The sequence below is a fragment of the Chiloscyllium plagiosum genome, chromosome 4, assembly GCF_004010195.1.
Source record: "Chiloscyllium plagiosum isolate BGI_BamShark_2017 chromosome 4, ASM401019v2, whole genome shotgun sequence".
Classification (NCBI taxonomy): domain Eukaryota; kingdom Metazoa; phylum Chordata; class Chondrichthyes; order Orectolobiformes; family Hemiscylliidae; genus Chiloscyllium; species Chiloscyllium plagiosum.
In genome coordinates this window covers 16,583,837-16,601,494 of record NC_057713.1, presented here as the reverse complement: position 1 = coordinate 16,601,494, position 17,658 = coordinate 16,583,837, and the positions used below count along the sequence as shown (strand labels likewise).

Sequence of the window (17,658 nt, the reverse complement as noted above, 5' to 3'; positions counted from 1 at the left end):
TCACCTATTGTACTCTATGCTACTTTCTCCCCACCCCCACCCTCCTCTCATTTATCTCTCCACCCTTCAGGCTCTCTGCCTGTATTCCTGATGAAGGGCTTTTGCCCGAAACGTTGATTTTCCTGCTCCTTGGATGCTGTCTGAACTGCTGTGCTTTTCCAGCACCACTCTAATCCAGAATCTGGTTTCCAGCATCTGCAGTCATTGTTTATACCTATGTTCAAACATGGACAAAAGAGGTGATTCCAGAGTTGAGGTAAGAGTGCTTGTTATGGCCCAGGCCAGACCCCTTAAAATATTTCAATAAAGTAGCCCGGACCCTAACTTTGCTAGCTATATTGAGTAGGTGTAACATGGATATTCTAAGAGCGATGCAGCTAGCCCAACCACTTAGTTTTACACAAACAGAATTTATTTGCAAGATTACCAAATGAAACAAACAAAAGAGAACAGAACATAGAACTTAGCCTATCTGAAAAACTAACAGATTATCTCAATTTAATGCTGCTCTTTCAAATACTTGCAACAATCGCCATAAACATACCTTGGTAAAAATGGTCAAATCAAACACAGGTCCTTACAGGAGAGATGTCAGAGAGAGGGAGGATCAGCATGGACCTGTTTCTTTGGGTCCAGGAGCTTCACAACTGACCTTGCTAAAACCATTCCAAACCCAGAGAAAAGCTGAGCTTAGGCAACTGGCCACTCCCCTTTCATCGGACAAGTGTTTTTTTTAAAACTTATAAGTTTCTTCAAGTAGATCAACCCCAGACATTTCAGAACCTGAGTTTTTACAAACTCCTGAAAAACGAAACAAAGACAACATAATCTTGTTAAAAGAGCAGCATCATCACAGTGCTCCTGACATCAAGGAGCCCTAGCAAAACTGGAATCAATGGGTATTGGCGGGAAACTCTAGGAGTCATAGCTGGCACACAGGAAGATAGTGGAGATTGGTGGAGGTCAGTCATCTCAGTTCTAGGACTTCTCCATAGGAGTTCCTTCGGGCGGTGTCCTGAACTACCTCTAGATGCTTCATTAGTGACCATCCATTTAGCATAAGGTCACGAGTAGGAATGTTTGCCAATGAGTGCACAATGTTCAGCTCCATTCATGACTCCTCAGATACTGAAGGAGTCCGTGTTCAAATACAACAAGACCTGGACAGGCAAGTGGCAAGTAACATTGGCGCCACAGAAATGCCAAGCAATGACTATCTCCAATAACAGATAATCTAACCACTGCCGTTTGACATTCAGTGATGTTACCATCACTGAGAGTGCCACTATCAACATCCATGGTCGTTACCATTGACCAGAAACTTAACTGAACCACGAACACAGTGGCTACAAGAACAGGTCAGTGGCTCGGAATACTGCAGCTAGTAACTCACCTTCTGACTCCCCAAAGCCTGTCCATCAGCTACAAGGCACAAGTCAGAGGTGTGACAGAACACTTCCCACTTACCTGAATAGTTGCATCTCCAATAACTCTCAAGAAGCCCAAATACTTGCAACAATCGCCATAAACATACCTTGGTAAAAATGGTCAAATCAAACACAGGTCCTTACAGGAGAGATGTCAGAGAGAGGGAGGATCAGCATGGACCTGTTTCTTTGGGTCCAGGAGCTTCACAACTGACCTTGCAGGACAAAGCAGCCCACTTGTCTGGCACCACATCCAGAAACATTCACTCCCTTGACAACAATGCTCAGCAGCAGCAATGTGTACTATTTACAAGATGCGCTGGAGAAATTCACCAAAAATCCTCAGACAATATCTTCCAATCACTTTCATCCAAAAGGACAAGGATGGCAGAAACATGGGAACACAATCACTTGTAAGTTCCCTGGGAAATGTATTGTTGTTCCTTCATTGTTAAACCCTGGAATTCCCTCCCAAAGGGCGTTGTGGGTTAACGTATAGCACACGGACTGCAGCTGTTTCAGGCATCAGCTCACCACCATCCTCTTAAGGAGAAAGTGAGGTCTGCAGATGCTGGAGTTCAGAGCTGAAAATGTGTTGCTGGAAAAGCGCAGCAGGTCAAGCAGCATCCGGGGAACAGGAGAATCGACGTTTCGGGCATAAGCCCTTCTTCAGGAATTCCTGAAGAATTCCTGAAGAAGGGCTTATGCCCGAAACGCCGATTCTCCTGTTCCCTGGATGCTGCCTGACCTGCTGTACTTTTCCATCGACACATTTTCAGCACCATCCTTTTAAGGGCAACTACGGATGGTCAACCAGCAATTCTCATAACACGTGTAAATAAAAAAAATTATTCCACGTTGTAGAGAAGTCTACCAACCTGCTGTGCATTTGGTTCTGTGCCCAATGCTGAACACTTTCGGAATTTTAGATAACATCAACATCTTCTAATTTAGTAATCGATCAAATGGATGTGAAAGCTTCAAGCTTTCTGGCGAAAAATTAATTGTATTATTTGATAGTTGATAAGCTTTTGAAGTTGTAGATTATTTTCTTGATTGTGTAATCATTGACATTTTTGTACTATACTCATTTTGTTGTCATGATATAATTTTGTTAATTAAAGTTACTATTAGGAGATCCAAGATGGCAGCGCCCCAGCAGGTCTGAGTTTGTAGTGCTCTGCCCAAGACTCAGGCAAAGTGGCTGCCTGCCTCCACCATACCTGCCAAACCATTCAAACTAATTTTTATTCAATACAGTTAGTCATCTTGCATCAAACTTGAGTAGTTTGGTGCTTTGTTAAAATGATTAAGGGAAAGAATGCCCGCAGCTCACAGCAGGCAGGAACCCCTCACCCACCCTCCCCAGCTGCAGCAAAGGCGTCCGCAGCCGCCCCAGGGGACTTACCTACGGTGGCGAGCCTTGTTGCTTTAATTACCAAGCTGGAAGAGAAGACTGACGTCTTCATATAGGAGTCCAGAAGCAGGTGGGAATTGCTCTCGGTTGCGCTACAAAAGCACGACCTAGATATTGAAAAAATCAAATATCAAGTTGGAGGGACAGAGCTAAAGGCCGCGACCTTGGAAGCTGCTGCAGAATTGGCCATGGGTCGGGTCCGGATTCTCAAACACCGAGTCCAGGCCTTTGAAGATCACATCGATGACCTCGAGAATCGGGGTCGTCAAAAAAGTATTCATTTGTTCGGCCTTCACGAACGGGAAGAGGAAAACCAGCTTGCAGTGTTTTTGGAGCAGTGGCTCCCTCAATGTTGAAACTGGAGTCTGGATCAGGCCAGGCAAGGGTAGAATGGGCCCACCGGGTTGCAATACGCAGGCCCGGGTCGGACCAGCGCTCCTGCCTGGTCTTGTTCTGGCTTCAGTGCTACAGAGAGAAGCAAATACTTCTGGAAGCCCCCAGAACCCTCAGGAAAGATACCCAGGCCATGACATACAAGGGATCTAGGATTATGCTGTTTCAGGATTTTTCCCCAGCTTTGGTCCGCAAGAGGAGGGAATTCGATGAAATGAAGAAGCGTCTAAGAGACTTAAACATTCAGTACTCCTTGCGTTACCCAGTGACGCTGCGTTTTAACCACGAAGCATCCATCTATAACTTTGAATCGCCGGAGAAAGCCAAGAAATTTTTGGACTCTCTTAAATAGATTGTAAGAATTAATCCGTGTGGTTAATGATGCTGTTTTGCTCCTCCCCCCCGGTTTACCCATCTTTTTTTCCCTTATTTCCTTTACTGTTTAATATCATCTCCGGTGGGTAGGGAGGGGGGGCTTATTTGTTCTCCACTATGCGACTTCCTTTTTTTTAATAGGCCGGGCGGTTTAGTTGATTCAGGTGAGAGGGCGCTTTTGCTTTGTCCTACCTTATTTCTTTCTTTTAGAGTGGGTTTTTTCCCCTTATTTTTATTTTTGTGTTATTATACTTAGTTATTACCTACTGAGATTGTAACTTTATAGCTTTATATGTTTATACATGGTATTATCGTTACTAAATATATCTAGATGTTAGTATGGGGGGGGTAGGATACTCACCGTTAACTTTAGCTTTATAGTACACTTGAATTTTTCTATTTTATTATGGGGTGCCTGGGTTGAGGGTGGGGCACTGGTTGGGAGAGGATACGATGGGTTTTCAGATAGGAAGTGATGCCCCCTGGAAGCAAGGGGGAAAATCTTTTAAATATGTTTTAATTTTTTTAATTTAGAAATAGTTTTTTACTATATTGGCATGAGTGTATTAAAGAATCTCAATTTTTGTGAATTTTCTATGGTCTATGCTCAGGGTGTTTTGGATGGGGTTCTTCCTCCCGGGGGTTTTGGACTTCCCTGGACGATTATGGTTAGTCATTCATTTAAATGGTGCACCTGGAATGTCAAGGGGAGTAATTCGCCAATCAAAAAGGAAGAAAATACTATCAAACCTCAAAACAGGAAGGGTTGATATCGCTCTCTTACAGGAGACACATTTACTGGATAAAGAGCACTTGAAATTACAACAGGGTGGATTTGATCAGGCCTTCTTTTCATCCTTCAGTTCAAAAAGTAGGGGAGTAGTTATTCTCATTCGGAAGAATCTCCCTTTCAAAATCTTAAGACAGATAAAAGGTGAATCTGGACGGTACATACTGATTAAAGCCCTTATAAATGGAGAGGAATATGGGGATTTTGAATCTTTATTGTCCCCCGGCACAGCCTTTCAAATTTATAATGGAAGCATTCTCCAAACTGATGGCTCTCGGGGTTCGTTACACAATTATAGAAGGAGATTTTAATTGCATTATGGACCCGGAGATAGACAGGATACCCAAAAGTACTGCAGGTATATCCCCCAGATCCAGGCAATTGGCGGATTTGAATAAAGAGCTAGAATTAGTAAATGTGTGGAAGTGCCTCCATCCGCAAGGCAGAGATTTCTCTTTTTATCCTAATCCACATAAGTGTCACACTAGAATTGACATGTTTTTTGCCCCTCGACCTTTTTAAATTCCATATTATCCTGCAAAATAGGTAAGATAATAATTTCTGATAACGCTGCAGTGTATATGGAAATCAAGACTAGGAACAATGAGACAGCCCCCCGACATTGGCGTATGGACTCTTTCTTAATGAAGGATAGTAAATTTGTGAAATATTTCTCTCAAGAATTCAAACCTTTTTTGGAAATTAATTCAGATACGGCCAGTAGCCCATCGATGTTGTGGGAGACCATTAAGGCTTATGCGCGGGGTCTGATCATTTCACACTCGGTGACCCAGAAAAAACATAAGGAAAAACAACAGCGTCTACTCAAGGCTCGCTTAAAGACAGCTGAGACAGCGTACGTTGATAAGCCCTCTGTTGCTAAATTACAAAGGATTACTTAGGACAGCTCTGAATACCGTGCTTACCCAAACGGCAAAGAGGGAAATATTATTTGCAAAGTAAAGATTATATGAACATGGCGATAAGCCTGGTAGATACCTAGCGTTTCTCGCAAGGAAAGAAAAGGCCCCTCAAACTATCATGTCCATCAGGGAAAGTGCTGGCACTCTTACTCACGATCATAAAAGGATCAACACAATCTTCAGAAAGTTTTACTTTGATTTGTATAAATCGCAGGATTGTGAAGATAGAACCAGGAAGATGGAGTCCTTTTTTAAAAGCCTGGCCTTTCCGGACTTAACCCTGGAACAGGAGTCGGTCCTGAATGCTCCCCTAACAACCGAGGAAGTACTTGACGCAATCAGGCAGCTTCAGAGCGGTATTCCCCTGGTCCAGATGGATTTCAGGTTGAATTCTACAAAGAGTTTACAGGAGTATTAGCTGGTCCAGTTATGGACATGTACAACTACTCATATAGTCAGGGCTGCCTCCCGCCTTCGTTGAGAGAAGCAAATATTTCTCTCATTCTCAAAAAAGGAAAGGACACAGAAGATTGCGCATCATACAGACTAATATCTTTGCTAAATGTAGATTTTAAAATTCTTTCTAAAACATTAGCATTGAGGCTGGAGAGGGTATTGCCGTATATCATAAAAGATGACCAGTTGGGGTTTGTCAAGGGCCTAATTATATTAAAAGGGTTTTGAATGCGATTCAAGTCTGTCATCAGGAAAGAATACCGGGAATAGTAGTCTCGTTGGACGCGGAGAAGGCATTTGACAGGGTTGAATGGTCATACCTGTTCTTTACACTGGCAAGGTCTGGCTAAATGGGTCTCAACATTGTATAATGATGCCAAAGCAGCCGTGATCACCAATGGTTTAGGCTCGGATTGCTTCAGTGTGGGTAAGGGCTGCTGTCAGGGTTGTCCTCGTTCACCGTTACTATTCACGCTAATAATTAAGCCACTAGCGGAAGCTATACAGGCTGATTCTCATATAACGGCCCCGAAGATTGGCACGGGTAAACATAAAATTACCCTTTATGCTTTTTCTTAGTAATCCTTTGATGTCTGTGCCTCACCTGATCCAAGTTATTAATTTATTTAGTGCATTCTCAGGTTACAAAATTAATTTCTCAAAATTGGAGGCCATGCCGATTGGTGGTCTCGCTAGTATGTCCCACTTTCAGTGGTCTCTGGAGGGTTTTTTATATTTAGGTATTATTATCACCCCAGTATTTGGTCAGCTGTACAAGGTCAATTTTGTGCATCTACTGGAAAGGATAAGGCAGGACTTTCAATGTTGGGGGGGATCTTCCAATTTCTTGGATAGGTATAAATGAATGTCTTGCCCTGTCTCTTATACCCTACGAGAATGCTCCCGGTGATGCTGCTGAGGCCAGCAGTGTGCAATTATATGGTTGGCTTGGTTTTTTCATTTGGAACCATAGACGGCCCCTCATTAAGTTAAAGAAGCTACAGCTTCCACAAGCAAGGGGTGGGCTGGATTTTCCAGACTTTAGGAAGTATCAGCTGAGTTCTCTACTAAGCTACATAGCAGATTGGGTCTCGTCTGACCTGCAATCAATCTGGCTGGACATCGAGGCTTCTCAAGCAAAGTGTCCTCTTATTAACCTCTTATTTTTGGAGAAGATGAAAGTCGTTATGGACCATTGTAAAAACCCTGTAGTATTAACACAATTAAAGCCTGGAAGATAATGCGGCAAAACGAACGTAATTCACATAAAACCTCCCCTTATACTCCTATAGTGGGGGCATGGGGTTTTCAACCGGGGGCTCACAGACGCCACATTTAAATCCTGGAGGTCCAGGGGTATCTCTAGTTTAGGGGACCTGTTTGAGGAGGGAGTCATTATGTCTTTTGAACAGCTGCACCAGAAATTTGGACTACCTAATGGAGACCTCTTTAGATATTTCCAAATTCAACATTACATACAGAAGAAGACTACGTTATTTTCCAGCAACACATTTTCAGCTCTAATCTCCAGCATCAGCAGTCCTCACTTTCTCCTACGTTATTAGATAGCCTTTATAAATCAGATAGGGAACAAAGAGTGTTGTGACCAATGGGTTTACCCTCGGTCAGCACTCTCTATCATTTATTACATAATGAAGTTTCGGCAGACATGGAACGTTTGCTTAGAACATGGGATCAGGAATTGGGGTTGGAAATATCCACAGAAATGTTGGACAACATCTGGGAAAATGCCAGAAAAATCTCCATCTGTAATAGAACCCAAGTCATTCAGTTAAAGATACTCCACAGAACTCTTACAGCACTGGGACGATTGGCAAAATTTAGGGCAGGAGCATCTCCAATGTGTCCCAAATGTAAAATAGAGGTGGGTGCTCTCACACACTGCTTATGGACATGTCATAAGATCTGCAAATTCTGGGTCAGAGTAGCAAATGCTTTGACAGAAACCTTGGGAACGGAAATTAGAGTAGATCCAGTATCTCTTCTCCTGGGCTTTTTGAGCTTGTCTTCCCTGGGTGTGCACAGGAGGAAATTATTTTCCATTCTCTCCTTTTGTGCAAGGAAAAATATCTTAGTAAACTGGGTAGCTGAGGGCCCTCCAGGACTTTCAAATTGGTACAGGTTGGTTATGGAATGTATTCCCTTGACTTCCTTACAAATATGGTGCACTAAAAACTGGATTATACTATAAAGTATGGCAGCCCTTCCTGAATTATATAGATAAATATTTCGCCATTTTGTCAATGGCTTTCATCTAGTTGTGGTAGCGGTTCTGGCTGGTCCGGGGGCCCTTGGGGGAGGAATCCTGCATGAATACGGCTTTTATTATGACTTGATGTTAATTCATTCCAAGCATGTACTTTACTATTTAATTACTATGTTACCCTTTTTTGTTCTCTTGAGTAATGTAAGATATTTTATTTTACGCTCTGGTTAGTTATAGGTTAGATTAGTAGTTAGTTGAGTTTTGTTTTCTTTTTTTTATCTCTTCTTTTTGTCTGTTAGGTTTTGGTTATTATTTATTTAATTGTATATTAATGTTTGCATTTGTGTGTATTATTTTGTAAGTTTGTAAAAACATGTTAAATTTCAATAAAAATATCTATTAATTTTTTTTTTAAAGTTACTATTAAACTTTTATTGCTGTAAAGTTCAGGTACTAAAACTGAAAGCTGTTAATGCTTTTGCTGTTTTAAATGTTGTTATCCATGTAAACCTTGGTTTTCCATTATTCATGTTGTGTCATCATGGAAACAGGTGAAAATATTATTTTTCCAAGAAGGCTGAGGGATTTCCAAAGATCTGTGGGTAGAAACTCTATCAAAGAAAGATTCAATAATGTTTTCTGCATCATCACAAGATTGCTCCAGGTCCTAACACCCTTACACAACAGATACCACCTTCAGGTTTCCCAACTAATGACAGTGGCTTTGCAGTTCCACTCGTTGTGCCTTTCTGATCTCTTCCAGTGAAATCCACTTCTGAACAGCCAAGCCCATATTCACCCCAATCCCTCATACCTACCCCATACAATTTCCTTCCAGAAATAATGTCCTTTCCCTGTTTGAACCCAATACATTATGAACACTCTTAGCTCTCTGCTCTCTCTCCTCACAGGAGTACCTGGCAGACAACTTGGCAAGAAGCAGAGATGTGTGCTTAGGGGAAGCAGTTGGGGTATTAGAAATTTGTCTAAGTACACATTTAAAATCAGCTTGAAATTGAAAAAGGAATTGGGTAGTACTGCAAGATTTATTTCACTGAAAATTACTTAACTCCTTTCCATAGAAACATGCCAATGCAATAATTAGCCTTAGTTCATGATGGTTAGCTCAAAAAAAGAGGCCTTTGGATAGGTGTGGACTCCTATAATTATGTGATAGCAACCAGTGAATACTTAAAACAATCATAGTACTCAGTTATGTTAAGTTTTTTTATTTAGGTTAGTTTGAGTAATATTAACAAACATGAATTAATTGTCTATTGAGGTAGCAGATCATTTATTTTAGAGAACAGAGCCAATTTCAACAGCCTGCTGATGATTAAAGATTACTGACCTTAGAGACCATTCTGTGTAGCTTGTTAGGAAGTCTGACAAGTAGCCTAAGGCAGAAATCACTAATTTCAACACAAATAATGTAGGAGAATTAGTTAAAAATCACACTACACCAAGTTATAGTCCAACAGGTTTATTTGAATATTTCCAAATAAACCTGTTGGACTATAACCTGGTGTTGCATAATTTTTAACTTTGTCCACCCCAGTCCAACATTCGGCACCTCCAAATCAGAAAGAGAATTAGTTCGGGGTCTCTCAAACCAGCTTTTTTTCCCTGCCTCGCAACATTCAACCTCTGACCCCGAACTAATTCTTGGTTTGAGATGTGAGACGGCACAAATGAGGTAAGAAAAATGAATAAAAGCCAGCCAGCATTTGCAAATGCTAAGAAGACAGATGAACTAAAGACGGGATAGTCAATCCAAGGTTTAGACAAGGAGCTACATGATTTTTAAAACTAAAATGAATCTTTATAGAGTGTCAATAATCCATCCAGGTATCTATTCTTGCAAAATGGTATCAAGATAAACATTTTTAAAAGCTCAGTGCAGTGAGTGATGGAAAGAGACTCTGAAGGAAGACTCCTTTGGATTTTGAGGAATTAACACAAGGACCCTGAGGAAACTGAAATAAGAAGAAAGGATAAGCTATTTGCAGATACTTACCTGATCCAGATCATTACTTCCTATGGTCCTACATTTTGCTGTATATCTAGTGCATTATATCCCACCTTAAAATCTTTTATTAAGCTCAATATTCTACAATAGTGTTTGTGCTCTATCCTGAGTGACTGATTAGATGGTAGTAACTTTCAAGTATCTTTCAAAAATTATGGTAACTTGAAATGCATCAATTTAGAAATTTCTGTATGATGTTTTAGACAGCTTAAAGCAGCCTCGAAGTAATAGAATACCAACAGAGTATGCCTTTGTATATGAGTGTTACAGACAGTAACTTCTAACACTGTCAAAGTGCTAAAAATATCTGGAAAGCAATGTGGAGGCGTTGCATCAAATTACTGACACTATTTTGCAAAATACAGAAACCTAAACTACTTCACTGTACTTGAACTAGCATTATTTATTTAGTAGTTTACTGATTCTGCTAAAAGTTAACAGTTATAGGTTAATAGTTAACAGATAATTTACATATATGACTTTTCCATAGTTTTGTCATTTAAATCTATGGACTAAAATATGGATTGTATCACCTGCACAACAGGCTAGTCAATAAGAAAGGAGAACCATTTCTACTTATCTTCGTAATCCTGAAGAAACTGTAAGTATCTGAAAATGTCAGAGTAGCAGCCCACAAAGGGAGATCAATTCAGAGCTTTGAAGAGGTCATATCAGAATCAAAACATTAACTCTGTTTTTTGTTCGAAAACGTTGCCAGGCTTGTTGTATTTCTCCGGGATTGTGTTTTTAATTCAGTGAAATCAATATCAAGTTGAGTATTGCAGTGTAGCTATTCTGCTTCATGGGCTCTGCATGACACATTGGACTTTGGAGGGGATGGCTAAAAGCGGGTAGCCTGCTACATTACTGGGCCGCCAGAACATACAATTTAGAGACATCTGAATCTCCAGTGTCCCAATAGATAGTTGGTGAACCCTGAAGTACCTAAAGCACATCACTTTCCATAAAAGAGTCATAAACTGCAAATTATGGAGTTACACAGAAAGTATAATTTAAGAAGAATATACAGACATCATTTACAGATTGCACTAAGTCAGGGTCCTTTATATACATTAACGATGCTAAAAGGAGTAGCCCAAGCAGTTTGTCACATGTGTTTAGATCAGAGTGGTGTTGGAAAAGCACAGCAGGTTAGGCAGCATCCCAGAAGCAGGAAAATCGACGTTTCAGGCAAAAGTCCTTCATCAGGAATATTCCTGAAACATCAATTTTCCAGCTCCTTGGAAGCTGCCTGACATGCTGTGCTTTTCCAGCACCACTCTGATCTAAACTCTAGTTTCCAGCATCTGCAGTCCTCACTTTTGCCTAGTTAGTCACATGTGTCTCAGTCATGAGATACAGTCTCATGATCAATTTTTGTCACTAAGTATGGCATTTTCAGAATATCTCTCCATGTAGGATGAAATATTCTAGATGGATTTGGAGACATAAAAGACTGAGACAGTGGTCTCCTTGATGGTCAGCGTCAACACAAGCCCAACATGTGAAACTGTTTGCAGCTCATCCTGAACTAGAGGACACAGTAATTATCAGCTACTAAACCTGCACATCCACCAATATCATTTATTGTATCCATTGCTCCCGATGCAGTCTCCTCTACATTGGGGAGACTGGACGCCGCCTAGCAGAGTGCTTTAGGGAACATCTCCGGGATACCCGCACCAATCAACCACACCACCCTGTGGCCCAACATTTCAACTCCCCCTCCGACTCTGCCGAGGACATGGAGGTCCTGGGCCTCCTTCACCGCTCATTTATCTCTCCACCCTTCAGGCTCTCTGCCTGTATTCCTGATGAAGGGTTTTTGCCCGAAAAGTCAATTTTACTGCTCCTCGGATGCTGCCTGAACTGCTGTGCTCTTCCAGCACCACTCGAATCCAGAATCTGGTTTCCAGCATCTGCAGTCATTGTTTTTACCTAGCTACTAAACCTGAGCATTTATTGGGCAATTTTACTGCTCCTCGGATGCTGCCTGAACTGCTGTGCTCTTCCAGCACCACTCGAATCCAGAATCTGGTTTCCAGCATCTGCAGTCATTGTTTTTAACCTAGCTACTAAACCTGAGCATTTATTGGGTTGGTCCCTTGAATCAGCATCAAGTAACCATCACAACAGCATATTGCATTTATGTAACACTTTTAACAAAATAAAATGCCCCAAGACACTTTAAAGAATTGAAGTACTGACAGCAATTCCCACTATGGTGAATATTTTGTCATCTGAAACTCAGTTAAACAACGGTTTCCATGCAGAATCATGAGGAATGGAGTTAACTGGATAGAATTACACATCTCCTTCATCCTTCTTAATGCCTTAAAATATTTTTGACCATTTCAAGATGTAATATACATTCACTAACCACAATAAGGAGCAATGATTGAACATCTGGTACGCTCTTCACCCTTTGATTTGTCAATGTGTATGACATATCATCATTAGATTCAAACTTAGGGACAATGTATAGTAAAATATGTTAGATATGGCCATTTCACTTCTCAGATGTGATCCAAACCCAGCCAAGATTAATGGCATGGAAGTCTTTGACTGTTGGCTCTAAAGGTGTGCAATGGCTTAGTGGCATTATAACAGGACTATTAAGCCAGGAACTCATCTAATGTTCTGGGAACCTGGGTTAAAATCAAACCATGGCAGGTGGCAGAATCTGGAATTAAGAGTCTAATGATGACAGTGAAACCGTTGTCAATTGTTGGAAAAACTCCTCTGATTCACTAACTTTCTTTAGGGAAGGAAACTGCCATCCCCCTTACACAGACTTTGTTCGGTGACTCGAGACCCACAGCATTGTGGCTATCCTCTGGGCAATTAGAGATGGGCAATGAATGCAGGCCTAGCCAGAGACACCCACATCTTATGAGTGAATGAAAAACAAATGCGCTGACTTTGGCTAGCCTCCGTCCAATTTCTCAGCATCTGTCGAGAAACTAAAATGTTAAGCTGACTATTTGAAACTCCACAAAAGCTGGCAGATCTGCTCTGTATGTCCCTGAGTTTCTGCTTTCAATTGACAACATCACTCATAACTCAAGATCACTTTGTCAGAAGTGGAAAAACGATCCAGTCAGAAATATTCAGTTGAGGTGTTGATGGATATTGTCGAGTTAGAGTAGTTGGAGTTTTACACTCTATACAGCTATTGTACATGACTAAGAAATGCTTCACGTTGACTGAATTCAATCGCAACAATTCCATCTCCCTTGCTAACCTAATTAAGTTACAAGGCATTTTGAATAAAGATTTCATATTACGATTCATTGAATGTTAGTAATCAAACAAATAGGTTACACATAATCTATATGAGAAAGGGTGCTGAAGATAATAATCCTTGTTTACTGAAAAACAATTTCAATAACCTCAATTAGGGCCAACAAATTTCAACTGTTGCAATAAAGATTGTAAATGCAAGAACTGAAGAATGGATAAAGGGATCAAAAAGTAATATCCAGGTGCTCACCCTACCCTGGAGATACCGGTGTTGGACTGGGGTGGACAAAATTAAAAATCACACAACTCAAGGCTATAGTCCAACAGGCTTATTTGTTGGCACTAGCTTTCCTCCAAATAAACCTGTTGGACTATAACCTGATGTTGTGTGAATTTTGACTCCCTGGGAATAAACAAAGTTAGTGAAATTAAAGCAAAGGAAGAGGCCATTCCACCCATCATGTGCATGTAGTTGCTCACTCAACAACAGATACATTACGCAATCATCCCATTTCTCTCCCTTTTCTCAATATTATTACTTATTCTTCGTTTGCAAATGTTGTCCATTTGTCTTGTTAAAGTTTATCTCATAATAGGCAATAGTGATAATGTTGTAATGGCCCTTTGTATGACGACAAGTACTGTTAAGAAAACAATTCCAACATTTGGGCCCAGTGGCAGGTGAAGACATGACAATATAGTTCCAAGTAGGATGGGGGTGTGTGGAACTTCCATGTGGTAGCATTCCTGCATTTTTGCTGCTTGTGTCTTACTAAGCTGTTCAGCCTGTCATTTTGTAAGCTGATGGAGCCCTAAGAGATAGCAGGTAATACAATAATCATTTTCTTGATGAAAATGTTGAATTTGTGTTCCTATTCAATCTGGTTCCCAGATGGAGTAAATACAGTGTTTCTTTATCAGAATCTGTCTGCTATTAATAACAGGGCTGTTTTTCTCCAACAACACGAGACTGTGTTCTATTGATCCACAAAGCAATAGCTATTTTGGAGAAGAACATTTATTGGTGATATGCCAAGCTACAACTCCAATTGTTTCTAAAATGTTCAGAGACATTTGATGTCATTTTGTCTGTGATGTGGACCTGCCAACAATGCATTTCTAAGACAGTATCTTTGTGAGATCCAAATGTACAACACTGATTCTTTATTTTATTTATTAATGTAGTATTTACTTCCATGATCAAATCATGAATTCAGAACATTTAATAAAATATGATGCTGAGGGGATTTGTTCGAAATTAGTTACACAGTGCCTCATCATACATCAGCAATGCTATCTGAACACATTGAGACGAATCTTACCATAGGTGAAGTCGTCCCACAGCCATTTAATAACCGGCAAGCCAGTAACTGGCTTGAGGCAGGTATTCTACCCCAACCAGAGAAGAAGTCCCAACTCTGAGATCCAGTAAAATAGCTGGCAAGTCTTTGGTCTGCACTGTGCCACCAAGAATGATGACCACTACTGGGATTGTAGCAGTTCTTAAGCAAAATTTGCTGTAATAGAGCCAGACTTCAAGGTAAGTCCAACATGGAGCCACAGACACCTACAGCATAGAAAAAGGCCTTTTGACCTATTGAGTCTGCATTGATCAAAAACAACCACCTAATTATTCTCATCACGCATTTTGATGCGTGATGAGAATAATCCTCCAGCATTTTGCCCACAATCTTTTATGCTTTCTCATCAAAATACTACTTAAATGTTATGAAGAGATCTTCCTCTACCCCTTATAGGCAGTAAGATCCAGATTCCCATCACCCTCTGGGTTGAAAGCATTTACCTCACATCTCCTTAAACCTATGCCTCCTGGTCATTCATCCCTCTATCAAGGGGAAATATGTTTCTTCCTGTCTACTTTGTCAATGCCCCACATAATTTGACACATCTCACTCATGTCCCTCTCAGTCTCCTCTGCTCCAAGAAAACAAACCCAGTCTATCCAATCTCTCTTCATAACTGAAACTCTCAAGCCCAGGCAACAACCTGGCAAATCAATTCTGCACTTTCTTGAATCCCATGAGCTGTTACGGTATGAAAAAGTGTTTAATTGAGGGAGGGGAAATTACAATGTTATTAGGCAGGAACTGAGGCACCTGAATGGGGAACAGATGTTCTCAGAGAAATGCACGATAGAAATGTGGAGGTCGTTTAGGGAGCACTTGCTGCAAGTGCTAGACAGGTTGGTCCCACTGAAGCAAGGAAGAGATGGTAGGTTGAAAGAACTATGGATGACCAGGGATGTGGAATCTCTAATCAAGAGGAAGAAGGAAGCTTACTTAAGATTGAGGAGGCAAGGATCAGGCAAGTCTCTAGAGGGTTACAAGGTAGTCAGGAAGGAACTGAAGAATGACTTAGGAAAGCTAGAAGGGGGCATGAAAAAGCTAGAGTAGGATTAGGGAAAACCCTAAGGCATTCTTCACTTATGTGAGGAACAACAGGATGGCCAGTGAGGGTAGGGCTGATCCGGGGTAGTAGAGAGAACTTGTGCCTGGAGTTGGAGGAAATAGAAGAGGTCCTTAATGAACATTTTGCTTCAGTATTCACTAGTGAAAGGGACCTTGATGTTTGAGAGGACAGTGTGAAACAGGCTGGTATGCTCAAACAGGTTGCTGTTAAGAAGGAGGATGCGCTGAAAATTGTGAAAAACATAAGGATAGGTAAGTCTCCTGGGCCAGATGGATATACCCAAGGTTACTACAGTAAGCAAGGGAAGAAACTGCTGCACTTTTGGGGATGATCTTTGCGTCCTCACTGTCCATTAAAGTAGTGCCAGATTGGAGGGCAGCAAATACTACCCCCTTGTTCAAAAAAGGGAATAAGGATAATCTCGGGAACTACAAACAATCAGTTTTACGTCTGTGGTGGGCAAACTATTGAAGTGGATTTTGAGAGACAGGATTTATGATTACTTGGAAAACCATAGCTTGATTAGAGGTAGTCAGCATGACTTTGTGAGGGGCAGGTCATGCCTCACAAACCTTACTGAATTTTTTGAAGATGTAACAAAACATGTTGATGAAGGTAGAGCAGTGGATGTGGTGTACATGGAATTTAGCAAGGTGTTTGATAAGGTTCACCTCCTCGGAAAGTAAGGAGGCATGGAATACAGGGAAATCTGGCTGTCTGGATACAGAAATGGCTGGCCCATAGAAGACAGAGAGTGGTAGTAGATGGAAAGTATTCAGCCTAGAGCTTGGTGACCAGTGGTGTTCTGCACGGATCGATTCTGGGACCTCTGCTCTTTGTAATTTTAATAAATGACTTGGATGAGAAAGTGGAAGGGTGGGTTAGTAAGTTTGCCGATGACAAAAAGGTTGGTGGAGTGGTGGATAGTGTGGAGGGCTGTTGTAGGTTGCAAAGGGACATTGACAGGATGCAGAGCTTGGCTGATAAGTGGCAGATGGAGTTACACCTGGAAAAATGTGAAGTGATTCATTTCGGAAGATCGAATTTGAATGCAGAATACAGGGTTAAAGGCAGAATTCTTGGCAGTGTGGAGGAACAGAGAGATCTTGGGGTCCATGTCCATAGGTTTACAAAGCTGTCACCCAAGTTGATAGAGTCGTTAAGAAGGCATATGGTGTGTTGGCTTTCATTAACAGGGGTATTGAGTTTAAGAGCTGTGAGGTTATGCTGCAGCTGTGCAGAGTCTTGGTTAGACCACACTTGGAATATTGCGTTCAGTTCTTGTCGTCACATTATAGGAAGGATGTGGAAGTTTTACAGAGGGTGCAGAGGACATTTATCAGGATGCTATCTGGACTGAAAGGCATGTTTTATCAAGTAAGGTTGAGGGAGCGAGGGCTTTTCTCATTGGAGTGAAGAAGGATGAGAGGTGACTTGATAGAGGTATGTAAGATGATGAGAGACATAGATAGAGTGGATAGCCAGAGACTTTTTCCCAGGGTAGAAATGGTTATCACAAGGGGACATAATTTTAAGTTGACTGGAGGAAGATTTCGGGGAGACGTCAGAGGTAGGATCTTTACACAGAGTATGGTGGGTGCTTGGAATGCACTGCCAGCCATGGTAGTAGAGTCAGGTACATTAGGGATATTTAAGCAACTCTTAGATAGGCACGTGAAAGATAGTGCAATGAAAGATCAGTAGGCTAGCCTGATCTTAGAGTAGGATAAAAGATCGGCATAGCATCGAGGGCCAAAGGGCCTGGACTGTGCTGTACTGTTCTATGTACATTTGTATTCCGCCAACACTTGGAAATGTGGTTAACCACGTGACCCCTGCAGAGTAATCCAAATTTGTGATGTTGATTGAGGGTCAGATATGGGTCAGATGTCACAATAATTCCTCTGATCTTCTCCAACTATGCCATAATCTGAGTACTGTTCACCTG

General features: G+C 41.2%; 1 pseudogene; it reads left to right on the top strand.

Moving 5' to 3' along the window:
• The first annotated feature begins 14,570 nt into the window (after positions 1-14,570).
• The window catches only part of LOC122548767, a 52,461-nt pseudogene continuing 49,373 nt past the window's right edge, over positions 14,571-17,658 (top strand).